The following is a 20,081-nucleotide window of genomic DNA, read 5'->3' on the forward strand; positions in this document are numbered from 1 at the left end:
ACAAGATATTGATGGTCTATCATGGAATAATGAGACCAGACACACACAGTTGGGTTAACAAGGTCCACTTGATTGACTTAATAAATAAAATTTAAATCCCTGGGAGACCACAAGAGGGGGGGCAACCTGATGCAGGCTCACCTCAGGGCAGGTGTCATCCCTTTACTATCTCTCCAGTCCCTTGTTCTGATAATTTTACTGTGGGGTGTGGTGATCTATTTTTTTTCTTCTGATGGCTTGAATGTATATTAAAGCAGCTTGGAAGACTGAATGTAGAGAGGCAGAATGTTATAGCACCAGTAATGCTTTCAGATGAATTACAGGTAGAACATTTCCACTTCAGAGTTATATGGCTATTGGAATCCGTTGGATTTGCATTTATAGGATACAGTGTGCCCGCACCACACATGGGTGTTCCATATGTGGCTTTTAGTGTATGCTGAAGCCATGCCCAGGAGGAAACAATGGTGTGTGCAGCCATGGTGCATGCACTGTGCTGTGCCACATACCCAAGCCCCATTGTTTTTAATGGAGCTCAAGCATATGCATTTTCCCTTATGTGAGGGGGGGGGTCTAGAACAGATCCCCCACATGAGGGAAGGGCCCACTGTATTCAGTTACAGTCTGTGTATAAATGTATTTTAGATGTACTTCTAAGTGTAATGCTGAACAAATCTGTTTCACTTTCTGTAACATTTCTATTGTTTTGAATCACAAGTTCATTAGTTTGAGTCCCTGCCTATATTTGCAATTTTTGAAATCTACAGAAACATTCATAAACATTTTCATGTGCACATTTAATGTCCAATTTCCTATAATATATGCATTTTGAAAGCAATTTCCCTACTTTTAATGCAAATTTATATGTTATTTCCCCTGTCTGTATGCTACCCCTTATAATGTTTGTATTTTCCCAGTGCTACCAATGAGAAGAAGTACTTATTTTCCTAATTCAAGGCTGTGAATCATGCAGCATTCCAGATGTTGTTAGGTCTATGAATCCCAGCAAGCCCAGAGATCATAGTTAATAGTGAGGGATCGGCAGTCTAACATCAACTTGAGGACCACATGGTTCCTAACCCTTAACATCTATGTATTTAAACATTTTTGGATGGAAGAATTGTATTGCAAAATTGGGAGAAGTACAAAAACTGAGGAGTAACTGTTTCAGTTCACATATTATTTTGTGAATTGAAAATCCGGTTAGTTTGCACTGAAATGCAAACCACATTTCTTCTTCCTCTTTAGATAAGACACTGAAATTTTATACTGAACATGTAGAGCATGGAGAAAGTAAAATCATGGATCATATGGATACACTCATCAGGGAGCTTTAATTGGCAATGGCTTCTATTTTAAAAGTAGACCTGCGTACAAAAAAGTGGCCAGAACCACTTTCTTTGCAGTGTTTTTTGTGTGCATCATATATTTTTTTTTATTTTTCAGACTAGCCACAAAGGACCACTTCATGAACACAAAGGTGATTCATATCGTTTCAGGACTCCGGAGGAACCGGCACCAACAGCAGGAGGGCAAGAAAGCACATAATAACCCAGCAGCATTTGCATGGCTCATTTGCGCTTTCCTTTTGTGAAATGAATATCCAGCTGCAATTCTGTATGGCAGAGAAGCTGAAGCAGTGGCTTTCTCATGGGATCAGACATTTTAGTAGAAACAATGATCAGAAATAAACTTTTAAAATAATTATATTATAGTGTCACCATGTCAATTCTGAAGAATAATACAGTATTCTGAAAGATAGTCAACTGGTTAGGGAAAAAAAAGTTCTGGTTATTTGTTCTGTATTGTCTCTCAAGGATTTTTGCTCTGCTTACCTTATTTCACCTTCATATTGGGTCCTTTTAATTAATAAATATATTTATGAATAGGGCACTAGACATATGTCTGTCACTTACATATCCTTTAAACAATATGTTACATTTTTGTATCCACCTAATCCACTTAAATGAGCATCAGCAAGGATAAGGTAGATGTATGAAGGTTTATCAAAACTGTAAATTATAAAGCTGTACAGTTTAAAAGCAGAAACAGTTTTATTCTTAAACCAACAATAATTTCCTAGAATTTCTCATCATGTCTGTGGGTAGGGAAACAGAAGGAAAGGCTTTTCACGTTTAACATCTTGAGAAGAAAAAGAGGTTCTCTGACACTATCTTGGTGATGGGAATCCCCATGAGTAGTGGCAGAGATGGCGGCTCTCACTGTAAACATCAGCAGCAATTGTAATGACAACTGGGTCACCATTTAGCATCCTTAGTATCATACCAGAGTATTATGGAAGAGAAAAGGAAAGGGCAGCCCGCCCCCAAAAGAAAATAAAGAAAGAACAGTTCTCAAAGCATCCTTTTTCTAGAGAGGTAAGTGGGGTGAGCTTCCAAAATTTCCTCTGAGAAGTATCATCTATGCATCTCCAAAGGAGCAAAGTGTATTGGGTATTTGTGGTATTTCTTGCTCTAGTTCTCTGATTCTTCTTCTTCTCTTTTTCCTCCTCCTTTTCCTCCTCCTCCTCCTCTTATGGGGTGAAACAGATGGACGCCACAATCTCAATCCACTATGAAGCCGGATGAAAAAGGAGCATCAAAGATCCACTCCTTTTTCAAGTCAGCAGAAAACCATCTTTTCCTGTCCCACCATGGCCCCATGGTGACTTCTTGATGTTCCAGTGGTGTGTGATGTGTAAATGCCATGCCGCCACAGGATCATGAAGCTGCCCATGTCTCTTCAAGGTGTTTTGGGGCCATGCCACCAAGCTGCCAGGAAGCCGGCTTTTAGAGCTGGTCTGTTTCTCTTGTTCCAGACTATTTTCTGGTATTCTTTATGTTTTTCGTTTTACAACGTTTTATTCCAACACTCAAGTGGGCTTCATTTTTATTCTTAGACATATTGGCGGGTTACAGACCGCCCATTTGGGGCGGTCTGTACCCGCCCCTTTCCCCGGTGTATCAGGGCCTCAGCTGCTAGAATGGCAGCCGCTGAGGCCCCAATCCGCCGCTTTTCAGGCTGCGGGGAAGCGGCAAAACGCCGCTTCCCCGCAGCCTGAAAAGGGGTGTCCTTGGGGCTTGAAGCCCCAAGGACACCCTGCGGCGGCGGGGAGGAGGAGAAAGGGGCCGCTTGGCCCCTTTCTCCCTTGCTTCGCTGGGCGCAGCCGTCTGAAAGCTGCGCCCAGCGACGCAAAGCGGCGCCGCAAACCAGGAAGGAGCTCCAAAATGGAGCTCCTTCCTGGTCCGCGCTAAGGGCGCTCTAGGCGCCCTGGCGCGGAGCGAGGATGTCACGTACGCGCCGCCCCGTATAGAGGCGGCACGGCCGTGATGTCCTCATGGCGGCGGCCGTCTGGAATGGCTGCCATCATTTTTTACGCACAGAGCGCGTATTAGGGTTAGGGAGGTGTGGAAGCATCGCACCTCCCTAACCCTTGTACGCGCTCTGCATGTAGTTTAATGGCAGTGTGTAACCCGCCATAAAAATATATATAGTCCCTTCTCTTTCCCTCATTTGGGCTTAATTTTTTTCAAAGTCACAATGCTACAGTGAATCAGTGAAACAACACTTAATCACTATATGACTCTTTAAAAAATCAGAGACAAAATCATACTCTCAACTGTCCTGGTTTGGCAGAGAAATCTTTAGTAATCCTTTGTCATCCTACTTTTTCAGCTGGTTTTAAAAGAGTCCCAGTTTCTTTCTCTTCCTCCCATTCTCCCCTTCCTCCTGCTTACTTCAGCTGGTGCCAAGTGTAACTTAGCAGTGAGACAGGATAGAAGGGCACAGAATTTTACCCTTACAAGTAGGCTCAGATAGAAGCAAACTGCTGCAGCCTCTTCTTCCTAGTGTGTTCCTCCTCATTAATAATAACATTTGTCATCTTGGCCACACTCTGATGTTACTTGGTGACATGTGTCCCAGTTTGCAGGCTATGGAAAACATGTCCTCCAAATCAAAGTACACCTGAGCAAACCATGCTTGGTCTTTTGTTTTTGTTTTTTGTTTTAAAAAAAAACCCTCTGGAAGAGCCCTAGTGCATACTCCAAAAATGCTACAGAAAGAATGAAATGAATGGTTGTGGAGGGAATGAGAACCAGCAAAACCCAAGGAGATGATATATTATTACCATCATCATCATCCTGCCTTTCTCCTGATATAGAGACTCAAAGTGGCTAACAACAAATTAAAAACAATAGAAATTAAACAAAATACAAAAGCATTAAAATATAGATAACAAAATTTAAAAAACAATTAAACAATTTTAACAAGTTAAAACATTAGACATTAAAAATTAAAATATATTAAAAACTCTGTACGAACCTTAAAATCTAAATTGAAAGCCCAACCCTCATCAGTCTGAAAAAACCTGATGGCACAAGAATGTTTTTACCTGCTGCCAAAAGGAGAGCAAGGATGCACAAGCTCACATCTGGCAGAGCCCACTGATCTCCACTTAGCATTTGCAACTAAGAACTTGCAACATTATATTTTTGACACCTGCAGTGATTTATCACAAATGGGCTCCACAGCTAGCTCACAACCCAACTGTTTTTGTGATAGACAGAAGTAATAAAATGATGGTCTGATATGAGTTCAGATGACGGTGAGTGACTATTTGGGTGTATGTGTAAGGAGTGACTGTTAGTGCTAATTTGGCTCCAACAGAAGTATGCAACAGTCTTGGGATGATCTTCACAAGCATAGCAAATAACTAACAGGACAGCTTCCGAAAATGTCCAGCCGTACCTCACACTACTATAAAAATTTGCAATTCATATAGCAGTTAATTTGTGGCTCAGAGATGAGACACAAATTTTAGTTTTATATGACAGTGAAGATTCTACCTCCTACACTTTAGCCAGAGAAAATATTGTTGCTTTTTCTGATTAGAAAGTTTTGGAATAGCAGAATTGGAGAAGATACAGTACATAGTGCTCAGTGGCTCATTGCACAGAAGTCATTTCATGACACTTGCAGTTGGGATGTAACATGTGACTATTGTAGCTAAATAGCTTAACAACCCTTCCCCTGCCACTTGCTTATTGTGTGAATCTTGCCACAGGAGATTATACTTTTATACTTTTAGACAGAACTAACATTACAGCAGCAGAAAACTATTAGTATCAAAGTAATAGATGAGTGTTTCTCTAAAAGGCAATTTCATTAAATACCATCGATATTAATCTTTTTGGCTGTTAATTATATTCTTTTTGACATATCATCCTTGTATGACCTTTTCTGAAAAATACTGGTGAATTTGGGTAACCATGGAAGCTCAAATATGGATGGATGCTGAATGTCTCCTTTTTCAGTGAGAAAAAGAAGACACAATAGAAGTACATGTTCTCTACTTGAGAGAAAAGGCCTATATTCATTTTTTTCAGTGGGATGAAGATTTCAAAAATCTATTGGATTTAAACCCAACTCACTCAATTGCTCAACACTTCTCCCAAGTTTGTACTAGATTCAAGAAGGATGCAGTTAATCATCCTTAATATTTGAAGTGATGAATAATCCGAACTTAAAAAATATATATTTGGAGCAAAACATTTCAGCTTTCACCTTCATCAGTTTCCAAAGATGAAATTGGGCTGCATACTTTATGTTGAGGTGAACCTCAAGTAGGAAAGGAAGGCTTAGAAATGTTATGTTATACATCAGCACTATCCATTCCACAATCACGTTTACATCTAGTCACAGAACTGAACATCCACATATCTCTTTCCTTGAGATCCTCCTCACCACTGAGAATCACAACATTATCACAGATCTCCAGAATAAGTCGAGTGATGCTCATGCTTACCTGCAGTTGAGATCCTGCCACCCCTGCACATTAAAAGAAATATTGGGGGGATGCAGACAGCCCAAACAAATGCCCAGCCCCAGTCCAGCCAGATTCTGCCCCAGTAAGGAGTAGACAAGATCCACTCCTTTTGGGGCAACCCTCCTCTGCTCTTTCCCCCATAAAGCTAGCTTTCCTTCCACAAAAGCTGGTTCTGGGGAAAGTGATGCCTAAGTGCTATGCCCCCAAGTGGGAGAGAAGCTGGCCAGGTGTGTAATTGCTGGTCTGGCTTCTATCCCGCTTGGGAGCATGACATATCTAAATGTCATGCCTCCAAGCGAGCCCCAAGAGGGCTAAAATGGCTGTCTGTTCAGTACCATTATCGGTAGGAATTAATGCATCTATAACACTGATGAAAACACCAGTCAGCAATCCAGGATCTCATCTTTGTGATTCAAAATGTTGCATCACCTGTAAATACCTTAAGAAGACAATCCCTTTTAGGAGCACAGTGACTGGCAGGACCTACTATATTAATCACCTTTTTGTCTTGCAGTCTTATTTATGTGATTATATGTAGGCATGCAGGATGCCATCTGCAGTACATAGCCAAACCAATCGATATACATCATCATCATCATCATCATCATCATCATCATCACCACCACCACCATCACCACCACCATCACTATCATCATTATTATATTTATTGTATAGTGCCATAGGCTTTGCCTAGTGCTTTTCAGGAACCAAGCGTCTCCTATTCTAACCAGAAAGCTAAAGCAACCAGTGGCCAGGCATTTCAACTCACAGCCTCTCTGATTTGTCTCTAATTGGCACGGCAGTGCTATCACCTTCAGAAAATTTGGATAAAAAGGATAATTTTTGGATTCAGAGACTTAACGCTCCAGCACCACAGGCCATGAACTTAGAGGATAACACCAACTGCTACTAAAAATGCCATCGACTATATAACTCAAGAAGCCAAAACATTTTGCTCTTGATATATATATTTTAAGTTCTGTTTTTAATTGCTTAGAACATATATATATATATGAAGCCAATTTTTTTTACGTCAGGATGCTTTTGGCGGGTTACAGACCACCAAAAAATACGTAGTGACTACGTATTAGGGTTAGGAAGGTGCGGTGCTTCTGCACCCCCCTAACCCTAATACATAGTCACTACGTATTTTTGGCGGTGGCCGTTCCAGACGGCCACCGGCATGTTTACGTCTTGGACGCATAGCGTCCAGACGTGTCACGGCGCCTATGATGTCGCGAGCTTCTTTTTTGCTCCGTAACGGAGCCGCGCGGTTTGGCTGCAGCAGCTCCCTCACGGAGCAAACAGTGGTGGCGGCAGATCGCCGCAAAGCAGCGGTTTATAACCCGCCAGAGTTGCCACCTTTCTTGCCTTCCCCATGCCATAGTATAGCAAGTAGAATTGTCTGAGAATGCAGATGATAAGATATTGCTAAAGAACTTAAACTTAAACTTTGCACTAGAAATGTCCCAGCAACATTTTAAAACAATTAGTAATGACAGTCCTTAATAGAAGAACCTGAACTTAGGTTGAAAAAAGAGTAAGGGCTGGCAGTCCCAAGATTAAAAAAGTAATGATTCTGCCACTACACCAGTTTTACGACAATCAATATTTCAGAGCCTCCAGATTTTATTAGATCCACTGAATAAGCAAAAGAAGGTAATGTTTAAGTGTTTAATTTTTTTTAAAGAACCTTTTTATTGGTCAACTGAGAGCTAATTCTTATATTAAAAAACCCTGCATCAATTTGTTTTGAGCAAGAAATTAAATGAAAAGAGGGTTCAAGAAGGCAACTGACCATTCCATGCCTAAGCACTATTAGTTAGAGTTAAATATTCAGACTCCTTGAAGAAGTAGCTTCCCCCCTACAAACTTTTAATTATATTTTCAAATTTTGTGCCAAACAGAAAAAAGAATTAACATAATTGACATTTCATTTCATTTTAAAAATTATTTTTGCTTTCTGCATGTTTGAAAAGTTGTTTTATTACAACCCTTAACTTCTTTGCCCATACATAAGCAAAGTATATACTTCATCTGTCTGATGAACTACTTTAGGTTTGCTTCATGGCAAGGGGGATAGGCTGGAATCCTATCCATGTCCTATGCTGGCAACAAAAGGTCAATGAAATATTGAAAAAAGCAACAGGGTGAGTATATATTTAACAGTGGTCTTTTTAAAGAAAATGTTGTTGGCATTTTATTTCATTTTTGCACTTGTGATCTGCTTTGTATGTTTACTCTGAGTGAATAAATGAAGCAAAACAAAACTTTTTTTCCGCTGGAGGCTTCTCTGATGAGGTATTTATTTTAGGATTCAGCTTCCTGGAAGATAAAGAATAGCCTTTTCTGCTGTTTTAATTTCATGATCTATTTAATATGCATTTATCTTATTTAGATTATATTATTATTTTTATCTGAAATTGCTTTAAAAGTTTAATATTGTTCTAATTGTGTGTTTTCCAGAGATCTCACAAGGTCTCATATAAATATTTCAATAAGAAACTATCAAAGGTGTTGGTTATTACCTTTAAAGCCCTAAATGGCTTGGGTCCAAGCTATCTCAGAGACCGCCTCTTCCCATACAATCCTCCCCGCGCCCTCCGGTCCTCTGGGAGGAACTTGTTGCGGCCTCAAAAATCGAGGCTTGCGGTGACCTCCTGGAGGGCTTTTTCTGCTTCACCCCCAGGCTCTGGAATGGCCTGCTGGACGAGATCTGTCAATTAACATCTTTGGACAGCTTCAAAAAGGCTATCAAGACAGATCTCTTCAGGCAGGCCTTCCCAGACTAAAATATTCCGGCCTCAGGATCTCAGGATCTCCCCCCTCCTCAGTAATGTCTCCAATGCCCCCTTTTCTTTTCTTTAGAACTGAAGTTGCAGTGGTTTATCGAATGGTATTATTTTGTTTAATTTATTGTTGTTTTAATTAGTTATTGTGGTTTTAATTTAGATATGCAGTTTAATAACTTTTTAAGGGGGGAGGGAATATATTGTTTTTATGCTGTATGTTATTTTAATGTTGTAAACTGCCCAGATTGGTTCGCCACAGGGTGGTATATAAATAATTTATTATTATTATTATTATTATTATTATTATTATTATTTATTAAATAATACAGGAAATGGAAATATACATTTCATCTTTAAAATAAATGTTGCTAACATGTAGGTAGACATACTTCTACTCAAGTGGTTTTGATCAAAACAACTTTATTTCATGACAGTGTGTGTGTGTGTGTGTGTGTGTGTGTGTGTGTGTTTTGTGATTTTATAACCATTTTCATAAGTAGGCACTTGATTAGCATCTCTGACAAAAGTGATATTTAATATGTTTGTCCTTAATCACTCTCCAGTGTATGAAGAGGGTCAATGGTGGGGATCTAGTTGCTGCCTGTGTCTCTTCTCTAACATGCATGATGACACACTTCTGTAGCCTTCCATGTATTTGAGCTACATCACTGTATTAAGGAGACTGCTATACACAGGGGAGCTCTTTATATGATTTGTAAATCACAGAAGATGACCACCTAAATAGAAGAGGCTCCTCACTGCAGAGGGAGTGCCAATGCTCATTGTGACACTCTTCCCATTATCCTAACTTGCATCCTCACAATTCACAAACAGGGTTTCTTAGCACCTCTGCTATGTAGCTAAGTATATGTAAAGTTATGTAAAGTAAACTGTGATAGAGGATCCAATAACACACACACACAAACACACAACCCCACCAATTATAAAGGCTTCTTGAGAGATTCATTGTCTTCTGCCTGGTAATGGGACATACTGGATTGCAAAGGAAGTATATTTTTTGTATTGCAAATGAATGTTAAAGTTCCTGGACTTTGAGAATGTCCCAGTTGTCACATGGGCAGAAGGAGGAGGGGCCAGACTGGAAGAAATATCCCTCCATACTAACTGAACTGAAAACAAGTGACAAACAGCAAAATGCAGACCAATGACTAACATCTTCAATTTTTTTTTCTGTATGGTTTTTAACACCTTTGTCTGATGAAGAAGCCAGTGGAGATTTGAAAGATTGCAACATGTATATTTTGGTTGCCCTATAAAGGTATCACTGTTTGGTTGTGGTTTTTTTGTTTTTTGTTTGTTTTACGTTATTGCTATATGGTCAACATGGCTACTCCTGTGCTAGAGGATAAGGACCTATGATTGCAACTTCATGAGGGATTGATTCATACCTTTCACGGTACAACTATAACTGATGGAGAATGGGCTGCCCATGTTTTAAGAGAAAGAGCCACTTCTAAGGTGGCTATGACACGTTACAGACTGCCCCTTCGGAGGCAGATTGTACCTGCCCCTTTCCCTGATGGACTGGGGCCTCAGCTGCCACAGCAGCAGCCCTGAGGCCCCAATCCACCGCTTTTCCAGGCTGCGGGAAGCCGCAAAAGGCCAGTTCCCGTGGCCTGGAAAGGGGTGGGGAAATGAGAAAGGGGTCACTCGGCCCCTTTCTCTTTTGTGACACTGGCGCACCTGTGTAAAGGCTGCGGCAGCACCACAAACCCAGGAAAGAGCTCCGTTTTGGAGCTCCTTCCTGCGTCGCACGGCGTCAGGATGTCATGTCTGCGCTGCCCTGTTTGGAGGTGGCACAGTCATGACGTCCTAATGGCGGTGCCCATGTAGAATGGGCACTGCCATTTTGTACATACTGTGTACGTACTAGGGTTGGGGGCATCTGAAAGAGACTCCCCTGGGCAACCCTACTACGTACACAGTACGTACTAAAGGGCCCTTCTGGAAAGGGCCTATATTACACATTGTTCCCTGCTTGACTAACAACATACACAAAGTACCTGGACAATGGGGATTTGTTCTGTCCTACCACTATCCTCTGTGGAGGCAAAAGGAGAGAGGTGGCACTAAGGAAGGCCTTACACCTAATTCATCATGTTTCAGTTATGGCTGGTAGCCCCCATTCCAGTGGGATGGTGACTCCACTATTGGCTTTAGACTGAAGGTTAAAAGAACTATTTAAGATACCATCATAACCTTGGACAACACTATTAACGTTTGGGCTTTAATCCACAGCAGGTTTACCTAACTACTACTATAAAAGCCGCTGGAAACCCATGGCACTAACATTAACACTGTACCTGATGAGCCATGTTACACCATCCATGATTTGCACACCAATCTGGTTTTATATTTACTGACTAAAAAGGGGGGGGGGGGAAACACATCAACTTGTTATCCATTACCGTAAAGTCATTGAATAAATGTCCCTTTGCCTTTAAAAAAAATCACTGAATTACTATATGAATATAAGCGAGTAAAGAAAGAATATACATTAGGTTGTCTGTACCATCAAAATATTGGCAGAGAAGAGAAGTAAAGCCTTGCAACCCATGCACCTGATCTTATGTGACTAGAGTAAATGTGAGCTTTAGAGGACAAAAGCTTTATGGGTTTCCATTGTCTCTTCAAGATATTTTCATGCAAAAAGCATCCTGGGAATGTAAATATACATTTATATTTAACAGGTGTCTCTTTTTCTACACAGATGGAAGTGATCATAAGGTAAAGTGTAAAAATTTAAGGCTAATTGCCTAAAAAATATTCTTTAAAATGCTTTCCCCACAAGCACTAGTTAAGTACAGCTAAGAGGAGGTGAAAAGAAGAAGAGACCCCTCAACATGTCACACAATCTGGCTAATAGAACAAAATCAAATAATATTCATTATTATGTTTAAAAGTAAAAAAGAAAAAAGGAAGAAGTAAGGAATGACAGCATTTGTATACTTGTGCAAAAGCTACTCAAAGTTTTTCACTCTCACAGGCAGGCTTTTATTTCTGACAAATGTCTCATGATGGGAGGTTGTCATTCTTACATTAATGAGTGACTTGTGGAGAAACCTCTCCTGTGAGTTAGAGGACTTGGTTGATCTTAATTTGATTTAGTTAATGTTTTCCTCTTGGAGGTGAATGGCAGCCTAAAAGATTTTAAAACAATCACTTGTTATCAGCACTACTTCATCAAGGCAAGGTAATGGAACACAAGCAGGTACAAATTCTTCAGTAAAAATTATTAGTTTGCCCCTTTCCAGTCTTACCATGAAAGTGAGCACTGTTGTTATTGTTTTTATTTGGGGAGGGTGGAATCCAAAACCTGGTGCAAAACCATGCTCTATTACTGAAGGATGTGCTACTAATTAAATTCAGATCCATGATCTTGGATTATCTTGGCCAGGGATGGAAAAGATATTTGCCTTAACCAAGATTTTTCACACATTGATCTGATCTATTACCTATAACATTGGAAGAAAGTGTTCATGTATCATGGGTTTTCCACACTCAGGAGGAAATGGCAATCATCACATTCTTTTTTTTTTTTTCCCCACACGTCAACATGCATAGCTAAAAAGCATAGCATTTGAAATCATGCTGTAGTCAGTTGAGAAAATGTGTAAAAATACTTACAGTGAAAAGAAAAATGTCGAAAAGCATGTGTATATATTAAAGGTGTATGCAAAGATGAACTATCCCCATGCATGCATTTAAAAAAAAGAAAAAGTCTTCAAATTCAATATGTAACCTGAGTGGGACAAATGGTGGGATTCTGGAGGAAAAAAACAAGAATGAAATGTATGGATTTTCATGTTCCTAACAGAGCTGCACTTACTCTTATGAGAAATTTAGGGGTTGTACAGATTGGGAGACCACCCCTTTCTCCCCCAGATCATTGCTGCAGCAACTGCACGGTGCGGCAATGGTCCACTCAAAAAAGGAGCCACGAAACATGGTTCCTTTGTGCACCACCCTGACATCCCTATGACATCTCTCATGTGCCACACCAAGGCACGTCATCATGGCATGTCTCGTATAAATGGTAGCATGCCAAGATGGAACCGTGATGCATGATAGGGTTCGGGCGCATGCAAACGCTCTGCCCTAATGAGCCCCAATTTTGGTTCCAGGCCGGTGCAAAGCACCGGTCTGTACCAGGCCATAGTTAACTTCCTGTTCTGGAAGTTTCTAAACTGCTACTCCAGTGGAGAAGGAAAATCTTTTGTCTGATTCCTTCTCACTTTCAGATAAATTTAAATAAAACAAAACGCAATCTCAAAATGCACTTTCCCCAAACCTCTCAGGTCCCCCAGCTATACCTTCTACTTCATAATGAGACTGTTCTTCTTAGCTCATTAAAAAGCTTACTCCAGATATGTTAAACCCCCCTCCACACACAAGTCATACAAAAGAACTGTGCTGCATCCACTTCATTTGAGTAAAATTGTCAATACAGTTGATATGGGATAATTCAAGGGGTGTCCTGTGGCAAACACACTGTCCAAATTTACTTTCCTTAGTGTGGCAACACATTAACATTTTTAAAAGGTTGTTGGCTAGGTTCCTCATGCATCAGCACAGATTTGAAGTCTTATAGTTCATAATGGTCACCTCAAAGAAGAAAAGATCATTAGGAGCACTGGAATTTTCTTCCATGGGGAAATCTCTTTCTTCCTCCTTACATTATACTTTGTTTCTATCTCCCTACGCAATCCAGTGGAGGGCCAGATTCTGGATTGGAGATAATGCTATGATGAAGAGGAAAAATATGGTTCCATTGAATTATCTAAAGCTAGGAAAGATGCTACAACTCTGATAATATTTGATGAGGAGAACTGTTTGCAGTTTCTTATATTTCTCTCTGGTAAAACAGATCTAAGTGTGGGCCTCCCTAAATGCTTCATGAAATTTGCAGTCTGAAATTATGGAATCCAGCAATTGCTCTGTCATTTTCAGGTGAGCATCATGGGAGTTCATGATATCTGGTGAATGGATCTCAGTTTTGTTCATGGCCTAGTGTGGAGTTATGTGGCTGAGTTCAGATTGGTGTGAAAAAGCTAATCTGATGCGACCTGGAAGACAGAGAGCTTACTCCTCAAAATGTGCATCAAGAAACTACTTGAATACTTTTCTTACATAAAGACATTATTAATGATGAATAAAACAGAAAGCTGTCAGGACAGAACTTTAGTTTGGGATTCATGATTTGCCAACACTTGCATACATCCATCACTAGAATTAAAGCTGGCAGTTCTCAAAAATCTTTGCCAGGACTGTGCTAAAGTAGACAGTCTGGGAATTAAAATCTCACTTTCTTGAATGTTAAAATGTAGCAATTTGGAATTTACATTTTACATTTGGATCACAATTTGCTGCACATACCTAAAGCCTATGGTATAATACTGTCCTAATGGATAAAGAAAGTGTTATCAAAACTTGTCTTGAAATTACTATTTTTATACAATATTTCACATGGATTTCATTTAACTTTGCTTTATTCCTTTCCTGGTTTTGAAGATTACTACTTAAACAACATGCAAATCAAGTTTCTTGTTTTAGTTTCCTTTCTACTACTTTCCCTGACAGATGCACAGTGAAAAAAAGAGACACATTATTTTCTATTATTGAAGTTACTTCTACAGATGGAAACTTGATTGTTGTAATCATTTGATTGTGGCACTAGCAAGAATCAGTTCACATGTTACAAACTAGTAATGCAACTGTTTAAAAATATTCAAAGAACAAATCTGGCCCACATTTAACCTTGTGGTAGTGTATGCTATTTTGCCTCTATCCCTTCCTGCTAGAACAGGTTTCCTAGTGCTCTGGAACATGTCTTGAAAAACATGGAGGGCTGAAGGGAATTTATCCCTTCCATTACTAACAGATGTAGTGCCACTGATAGGACAACTTTGGATACTGAACCTGCTTGGTCTATCCCATAGTGACATACTTTGTGACATCACAGTGAGATAAGGAACATATTTTGGATGTTGCATAACTTTCTCAACTATTTCTGTGTAATATCTAATGTGAGCAGGGAAAAAAAATACGCTACTTTTCAGTTATCACTAGTTGTATTTGGAATGTCCCATTGAAAAGTATTGTATGATGTTTTAAAGAAACATATTGGTTTTGGCCAAGAACCAATGTTTTATCTGAGTTACAATAGGATCCCAAATTGAAGACAAATTGATATTCCTTGTGGCTGTTATCCTGCAAATTCTGTTCTTTTCCTTATGTCATTCAAAATCTGCATGAAAACAATGGAAGCAGTAACCTAAGGTTTCGGTCCATTTGTCATCAGTATGGAGATGATAGTTAGCTGCACCTGTTATTTCCATTATCTGATTCCAAGGAAAATTTAGAATTTCTAAAATTGTATGTGTAGTTTTTTATTATTATTATTGAATGAAGGTAAATAAACTAAAGCTTAATCTTAGAAAGAAAGAGATAATATTAGCTGAGACTCTGATGATGTAGGAGAGATGTATAAATTACTCTGGAATGGGGTTGCATTCTCTTTGAAGCAATAGATTGCAACTGGCAGACACTCTGGAATCCATTACTTCTATTGGTTGACTCAATGTAGTATATTCTTTGTGGTGTTGCCTTTTGAATACTGCCTGGAAATTTTAATTGGTCCCGAATACAGTGTTTAGTATTCTATCCCAAATCAGGAATCAGGGGATATTGTGGAGAAATTTAACCAGCTTCATTGGGGAACAGATTGTTCCTGAACTCAGTTCCAGATTCTGATGTTGATATTTAAAGTTCAAAACAATTTGGGGCTAGATCCATATTTATTTATTTATTAGCTATAGATTTCTATTCTGCCATTCTGGGTAAATGCTTTCATAAAGCGGCTTATTTAACCATCTGATAACAAAATTTCAAACTATTAAAATAAAATAAAAACCTCATATATTAAAACACTAAAATGTAAAAGTAGAGCAGCAGGTAAACATTTACCAAAGCACAGCTCATGAATGTATCCAAATACATGAATATATTTTTTTTTTGGGTTTTTTGGGCTATGTGGCCATGTTCTAGCAGAGTTTCTTTCTGACGTTTCGCCAGCATCTGTGGCTGGCATCTTCAGAGAAATATGATTTATTGGTTACATATGAAAACAACATTGAATATGTTGTTAGAATCCATCAGTATATTTCTAAAAGACAGGAGGTTGGACTGGATGGACTTTGTAGTCTCTTCCAACTCCATGATTCTATAATTGTATATTTATTCTGTGTTTCTGTTGCATGCCTTAAAGCTGTTTCTGATTTACAATGACCCTAAGGCAAACCTAACAAAGCATTTTCTTGGCAAGATTTGTTTGGGGGAGGGGGTATCTTTGTCTTCCTCTACTCTGAAAATGCCTCCCAGTTTATTTCTATAAGTCTTTCTTAATTATGTCCTAATCATGGGAGTAACTATCTGAATTTCTATGTAGATCAAAATTGTTAACATTAAATGAAAACCTGATGATAGTTTAAAAATTTCTTTTGACTAATTCTCTGATGTCTTTTGTTTGAAATTAACTAGGGAATCATTTGGCCTGATTATTGCATACCTGTTGTTTTTCAAAGGCATATTCTTATCCAATTTTAGGTGATTTAGATCAGCAAAAGCTCCACTGATCAGCAGAGGCACATACTCCTATAGGAATTACACAGAGAATAGTGTTATACCTAAACGTTTTGTTGCATGTCAATAGAAATACATTTAAGAACAAATATAATTCTGATACAATCACACCAAGATGGCAAAACTCAATTTAGCAGTGTTTGCCAACATAATCCTCAAGATGCTTGGCTCCCCATCAGTGCTTGTTATTGGATAGCTACAATCATTAAATGGAGATTTTCAATTAAAAGCAAGAGGACAAACGTATGACTAAATAGATTACAGTAGTATAGGTTGGATAGTTCTGATTCTTACAAAAATATTAGCCAGACAGCCACATGTTAAACAAGGTACATAGCCACTGCTCCTCCTGCTGCTTCCAAGATTTCTTCAGGTTCTGTATGTTCAAACTTGGGTCTGAATCCAACAGCACCACTACATTAGAACAAAACCTCCTGAGTTAGCAGAAGTTTGTTCTCAGAGGGGCGGGATACAAATAAAGTATTATTATTATTATTATTATTATTATTATTATTATTATTATTATTATGCAATTTCCAGTCAGTACTGTTTTCCATGTTAAAACCAGCCATGCTCAAAATAACATATGCACATGCTGTCTCTTGTACTATCCTATCCGCAACATTTGTATCCACCACAACTATTAAAAGGGATTTTTTTTCCATTTTATTGTTGTCACATTGGATTTAACCGTTTTGATCTAATTCCCAAACTAGCATAGCCCTGTAATTATCATCTTGCTTTCCCCCCAGAACTGTGATTGAAGACATCTCACACAAACTTAAATACAAATTTTAAAAAAATACAAGTCAGTAAAAATTAAACTGACTTGTACTTGAAGTCTTAATACAGCAAAGCAAATGAGATATAATTGGCAGCACTGAAGCCTGGTAGGATGATTTCATGATTGCAGTGTAGTAATAGAGTATAGCCTATTTTAGAAAAATTAAACCAAATAAGAAAGGAGGAGTAGCATTATATGTCAAGGATGTTTACACCCATAATGCATGACTTAAATCCAGGTTCAGAGCATTTGGGTAACAATTAAAGGAGAGAGAAACAACAGGGATGTGGTGCAGGGGTGTGTGTCTACTGTAGATTTCCAAGCCCAACTGAAGACTTCGATGATGCCTTCATGGAATAGATGAACAGAAAGGAGAGATGTGGTAGTAATGGACAACTTCAACTATCCTGATTTTGCTGGAAGTCAAACTCTACCAAGAATACAAAGTCCCATACACTTGGCATGCCGACAATTTAATTGTCCAGAAGGTGGAAGAGGCAACAATTGCAGGTAAGTGCAGTAGGTCCCTCAGTGTCCATATTGAGAAATCTTAAGGAGGCACTGAAACAAGACTGTGGGCTTTCCCTGTTAAACAGCAGTATAAAGAATCCCTGTTGGCTTGGCCTTTGACCCCACACTATATTAAAGAGCTCAATCAGCTGGCCGTATAGTTATCTAGAGAGCTCCTGGCTACTAGCTCCTTCCAGAGGCAGGTCTCTGACTCACTTCCTCTGAGCAAAAGGCCCCATTAAGGGGAAAAGAAAAAGAAAAAGTGAAAAATTAAAGGAGCCCCTCTCCAACAATGTTCCCAGGTCACCTTCTCCTATGTACCCCAAAACCTCCTTGACTATAAAAATTAAAAATGAATATAAACATAAAAATTTGTGCACCATCTATATAACTGCTATCTATATATTTAAGCTTCTGGCCTGCTTCCCCAGTGACCTGCAAAAATGGCTCACAGTTTAGAAGTTTAACAACTCACCCAACCAAAATGCACACAGAGATCCAGCCTTTCCTCTTGCAAGGAATGTTTTTTGTACTTTTGCATTTTTGCTTTCCTGCATTCCCACACTAATGCCACACTGTTTATATGCATATCTGATGATGTGAATTTTCTCCACTGAGACAGAGTATCAAAGTTTCTTTTTGTTCCAGTTTTTAGCCCTGGAGTGTGGCTTCATGTCGGTTTCCAACTGGTTTCACACCATACATCATCTAAATTGCTTGGTCATTTTGAAGCAGCTTTATTTTGCCAATGAGGATTTGATCCTTAGATTTGATCTTAACATTTTCCACATTAAAGAGGGGTATCACAACTTCATTTGCTCTGACTTTTAGCCCTGGAGCATGCCTTCATGTTAGTTTCCACTTGGTTTGGCCCATGAGTCATATAAACATTTAAACAGAATGTCATATAAACAGGTAGGATTTTATTATTTATTAGTATTATTTATTTCATTTTTATGCCACCTTTCTCCTAAAAAAGGACTGAAGGCAGCTCACATGATAAAAACACCTTAAAAACTTTTTTTTTTAAAAAAACCTATTAAAATAACCCAGTTAAAACAATATAAAATTAAGATTAAAACATACAAATGTTAAAACACATAATCTAAAACACTTACCCCATATAAAAGCCACCCTGTCATGATTTTAAAATACTTGCTTGAATAAAAATATCTTGGCTTGCAGATGCAAAGCAAGCAGGGAAGGGGCCAGCTTAGTCTTGCATGGAAGGGAGTTCCACAGGGTTGGAGCAGCCACCAAGAAGATTCTCTCTCATGTCCTCACAAAGTGAGCCTGAGATGGTGGCAGGACAGAGAGAAAGCCTTCTCCTAAAGATCTTATAGCTCTAGCAGGTTTATATAGGGAGATAGGGGCTTGTTACAGACTGCCAAAATAAAGCTGCTTCGGGTCTCTTTGGAGGTATGCTATTTAAATGATGCATGGGTCCTAAGAGTCCGGAGGTCGCGCCAAAGCCACACTCCATTCCTAAGTACTGGAGTGCAGCTTTGGTGCAGCTTCCGGATTCTTAGGATGCATGCATCATTTAAACAGCATACCTCCAAAGAGACCCAAAGCAGCTTTATTTTGGCAGTCTGTAACAGGCAAGAGTCTCTCAAATAGTCTGGACCTAAGCTATATAGGAATTTATAGGTCATGACCAGCACTTTGAATGCCTGGAAATAAACCGGTAGCTAGTGAAGCTCCTTGTAACTGGCCACAGTGAGCATTCCAGCTGCAGTGATTTGAAAATGCTCAAGTTTCCGAACAGTTTCCAAAGGCAGCCCCATGCTACAGTGGTCCAAATGGGATGTAATCAAGGCATGTGTCACCATAGACAGATCTGACATTTCAAGGAATGGATGCACCTGGCACACTAGTTTTACCTGTGTGAATGCACTCCTGGCCACTGCTGAAACCTGGGCATCCAGGCTCAGCATTGGTTTGAAGCTTCTTTATTTTGACCCATAGTTTATTGGATAAGTCAATCTTATCATCTGTTGAATAAGTCTCCAGGGGTTGTTGGCTTGCAAATGCAACCATCCCTCTTTGATGGGAGTTACAGTCCAACAATATTTAGAGAGCCTATTCCTGGTTGAATCATTTTGAAAGACTTATATTTTTCTGATTCCACAGAAAGTTAAAAAAACAACAATACGAAACTGTTAGTGAAATATAGTCCTTCTAATTTGTACTTTTGTTGGCAGGAACTCCACAGAAAATAGAAAAATGTGCACATGGCATTTGTAATAATGGATGAATAAATTGTTTATCAGGTAAAATTAAAGATAATTCATTTTTCCCCACCTTATGCTTCAAAATTAGCAATACCAGGCAGAGAATGTCCTTGCTGTCTGTGAAATAACAGTATGTGATAACGGTGACATGATGGAACTGGTGCATCTTGCCACAATAATTACTTCTTGGTACAGGAAGTCTTGGGAATAGCTTATTTGCATATTTGCATAAGATATTAATTAGGAAAAGAGGACTATGCCTTGCACTGAGT

At 39.1% G+C, this 20,081-nt stretch overlaps 1 long non-coding RNA gene across 1 annotated transcript in view; it reads left to right on the top strand.

Moving 5' to 3' along the window:
* Window positions 1–1,646, top strand: part of LOC149321955 (uncharacterized) — a 153,146-nt gene extending 151,500 nt beyond the window's left edge. The window contains exon 4 of the long non-coding RNA XR_016279421.1: window positions 1,447–1,646. This is a non-coding gene — a long non-coding RNA (uncharacterized LOC149321955). The remainder of the gene's footprint in view (window positions 1–1,446) is intronic.
* The last annotated feature ends 18,435 nt before the right edge of the window (window positions 1,647–20,081 follow it).

Source organism: Sceloporus occidentalis, unplaced genomic scaffold, assembly GCF_023333645.1.
Source record: "Sceloporus occidentalis isolate IW3139 unplaced genomic scaffold, rSceOcc1.0.p SCAF_1, whole genome shotgun sequence".
In the NCBI taxonomy this organism is placed as follows: Eukaryota; Metazoa; Chordata; class Lepidosauria; order Squamata; family Phrynosomatidae; genus Sceloporus; species Sceloporus occidentalis.